This window comes from Mus caroli, chromosome 9 (assembly GCF_900094665.2).
Source record: "Mus caroli chromosome 9, CAROLI_EIJ_v1.1, whole genome shotgun sequence".
Lineage (NCBI taxonomy): Eukaryota > Metazoa > Chordata > Mammalia > Rodentia > Muridae > Mus > Mus caroli.
Window position 1 is genome coordinate 86,992,209 of NC_034578.1, and position 4,377 is coordinate 86,996,585.

Genomic DNA, 4,377 nt, shown 5'->3' on the forward strand with positions numbered 1-4,377 from the left:
ACTGGCCAAGACTTTGCTTCTCTACAAATGGTCACATCCACTGATGACCTTTAGAGTCCCTGGTATCCTAGAGAACATGTGCGAGTGAAATAGGAACTAAACAACACATTAAACATAGCCCCTATTAATGCATTACTGTATAACTTGGAGGAAGCCATAGAAAGAGTTCCCTANACCCCGCCTAATACCACAGAAAAGATCCCTTTACATGGTTCTTGTTGTGGTTTTTCTTCCCCAATTTTGTGCTCTATGTCACACAGGATTTTAAAGATTCCTGTTAGATGGTTTACGAGAAGTGTTAAAATCCTGTAATCCCCCAAGCTTAAGTCTCAGTTACTTTAATACCTACTACATTTCTCTGGCTGGGAGGGAGAATGAAGATTTGAGTCTTCCTTATGCCTCACAAAGCACATGGTAGAGATTGTTCCCTAAACCTGCAGAATTTATACACATCTTTAATTGTGTCATTCCTTAAGGTAGACCTCAATTGACCATTCAGAAGAAAAAGTCTGTGGCCTGGAAGTAAAGACTATATGAGCATAGGAAATTGAGAGGAATCTTTGTGCATTGCTGGTTAAAATGTAATGTGGTTCAGAATTTATTGAATAATTACATGGCAATTCTTGAAAATAATTAACTTAAAATTACAATATACCTAACAACCCCCCCCCTTGAGGGAAATAATTCCACCATTGAACACAGAGACTTTAATCTCTGTGTGTACACAAAAGTTCAAATCAGTGTTACTTTCAAAAGTCTGAAGCAATAATAGTCCTGTAGTAATTACTGAACAAACAAAAACATATTGGATATTCTGCCTCATGTCGCAGAATGGATAGCTTTTTAAGACATTCTGCTCAGTGAAATAAGCCATTCACAAAGATGAACATATCATTTATATGATGTAATAGAGCAGTCAACCCCATGTGGGTACAGAGGAGAACGGTGATTGATAATAGTCAAGAGAGAGTTTATTTTATATGGGGTGTCAATTGTGCAAGAGGAATTCTAAAGATGGATGTTGGTGGTGGCTACATAGCCATATGTATTTAATGATTCTGGCCTGTATGCCTAAAAACTGTGACAAAGCTAGATGTAGTTTGGCACAACAAAGCACTCTGATAGTACATGATAATGACAGAACAAACAGTTTGTTTCCACAAACAATGCCTGGAAAAAAAGTACTAATGAGGGCGGGAATGGAAATGGTAAGACACAAGGATAATGCCCCATAAGTGCTTTTCTAGATTCTCAGGGAAACATCTTTTAAATTGTGCTAATNATGTTCTGTTTTACTTTATGTGAGCATGGAAAATGAGAAATTATTCTGAAACTTAAGTTTTATTTTATTTTTATTATTCATAAAAATTGTGACATAAGCTGCACTTGCTGAATCATAGGTGAGTTGGAACCATAGGTCGGCTGGCCATACACTCAAGGGATATGTTTTAGGACCATCATTTGGCTATATGGAATTTATAACATAGTATTATATACCTCAGAACCATTAAGTCTTACGAATATTCATATCCATAATATATGCATATATACAAGTAAATGTACATTGCAAAGATAAGTTCCTGNATGCCTTCTACTAGGGAACCAAGCCCGGAGCCTGAGCCAAGGGGAGGATGCATTTCCTCTGATTGTTTTGCAAGATGTTTATAAAGTTTCCAGCTATTTGAATTAGAAGCTGTTATTATCAGCTGTGCATATTTTTGAAAGGCTTCTATAAATATTTTATGGTGACTTGCTCAGCACAATGAAATAAAACCCATGGTAGAAACTGTGTTAGGACCTGTGCTGCCAAAGACCAAAAGCCTGGGGNCGATGGAGAAGAAATGAGAGCCTTAAACTGATTTGAGAAATCTCTACCAGTCATGGATATCTGAAGAAAATTTGATCATTGTTGACACCTAGAAAGATCCAGACACCTTTTCTTTCAGGAACATCCACAATATTACAGAGTTTATCATCACCATACCTGCTGATGGGAATGTAGAAACCAGACTATGTAAAATAATGTGGACATCCTGAAATTAAANTGACACATGCTTATGAATCCAAATCAGCAACGCTTACCCTTCTAGGTAAGTAAAACTTTATGAGGATGTGAAACTCTTAACACAAATATGTTTAATAACTTTGTAGGGTAGAGAAACTAAAAACAATGATATATTCCCTCTGTGAGCTAGTTCCTAATTAAACTGTGGCAAATAAGTACTGTGGAATTAACACTCACCAATATAAAGGTGGGATACTGATACCTGAAAATCATAACATTATGTCATCTGACTTAGGCCTGTATGAAATATTTTCTTCTTTATTTAATAAAAATGATCTTAGTGACAGAGGATATAAGAGCGGGTTGAAATGTGAATAAAATATTACATCAAGGCAAAGAAATTAATATAAATTGCTTATTCTAATAAATTAACTATCAGAATAACGAAAGCATTTTACTTATTAAGACAAGATACCAAAAAGAGTGGGAAAANGTGAAATTCANATACATTTCAGATGCTGGGTTCACAGCTCCAAGGACAGTCAGGAAGATTTAGAAAGCAACGGGAGATTATAACCTAGGATACCTCAAACATGGCTTCTAGGCCCAGATTATCCTTAGCCAAGTGTTGTTGGCTGGTGTAGTTCTGTACATTAACAAAAGTCATTAGAAGTCATCTATTAGTAGATGATGACAAGAAGTCAATCATGAGTCTCATTTCTCTCTCTACCCCCCCCGTCCTCTCTCTCCCTTCTTCCCACTTGTTCTAATATTTTTATGTACAAGATAGATTTCCAATGTATTCCAAGGTAGCACACAATTTTCACAAATCAATTTTTATAGTTCTTATAGTTTTTATAGTTCTTGTAATATAATACATTTGGTGATGTGCTAACTATTCTCATTTTTGTACTCCATGGCACTCTCTTTCAAGAAATTGTCTTCCCCACCCAATAGTATGCCATGACACACCTGCAAAGAAATCTTTCTCCTTCACTATAGCTTTGTGAAGGTCAATCATCAAAACCATGTTCATCTAGCCTAGCTTCTGTATCATGGAGACATCTAAGATGAACACTGGCTCAAAATCCAATGCTCATCTTCCAGGATATTGTGCTTGTGGTCAAGCATCATAGAAATATATCTTATTTACATTTCTAGACACCAGTGGAGGGCAATGTGAATATGTTCCACAATAGAGAGTACTTTTTAAAAATTGGATATTTTATTTATTTACATTTCAAATTTCCCTGTTTCTCCTCCTGAACCCCTTATCATATCCCCCTTAACCTGCTTCTATGAGGGTGCTNCCCCATCCACCGACCTACTCCTGACTCACTACCCTAGTATTACTCTACACTGAGGCATCAAGCCTTCANGGGATCAAGGGCCTCCTCTCCTACTGATGTCAGATGAGGTCCCTTCAGCTCTTTCAGTCCTTCCCCTAATTCCTCCATTGGAGTCTCTATGCTCAGTCTGATGGTTGGATTTGAGCAACTGCATCTGAATTGGTCAGGATCTGGCAGAGCCTCTCAGGAGGCAGCTGTATCAGATACCTATCATCAAGCACTTGGCATCCACAACAGTGTCATGTAGGATGGATCCCAAGGTGGGGCAGTCTCTGGATGGCCTTTCCTTCAGTCTCTGCTCCACTCTTTGTCTCTGTATTTCCTTTAGACAGCAGCAATTCTGGCTTAAAATTTTGGAGGTTGGTGGGTGGCCCTATTACTCAACTGGGGTGGGGGGTTACCTAACATCTGGGCATGGTCTTCACAGGTTCTTCCACCCCTTTGTGGGGTTTTCGGCTATTGTCATCCCCATGGGGTGCTAGTAGGCTCTTGCTTTCTGGATGCTAACCCTAGTTCCTCATCCCCCATTGCTACATACCTCTGTTCAATTTCCTGACCCTCTGTACACCTCCTGTACCTGATTCTTNTCCTCTTTTCCCCATCCCCTTCTTTTCTTCCTCACAAGTCCTTCCCACCCTCTACCCGCCTTGATTATTTTGTTCCCCCTTCTAAGTATTACTGGATGATCCACTCTTTGGTCTTCCTTCCTCTTGTGGTTCATGTGGTCCATGAATTGTATTGTGGGTATCCCACACACTTTCCCTAATATCCACTTATCAGTGAGTACATACCATGTGTGTTCTTTTGTGAGTGAGTTACCTCACTCAGGATGCTACTTTCTACATCCATCCATTTGCCTGTGAATTTCATGAAATCATTGCTTTTAATAGCNGAGTGTGGAGAGTCTTGCCCTGAGCAATCGCCATTATAAAATGGCACTGGCTTCCGCTGTGCCTAACTAGTAAACAAGCCTTGTGCGCAAGTCCGAGAGTGAACTCACGCCTAGTCACTGCCCATCTCAGG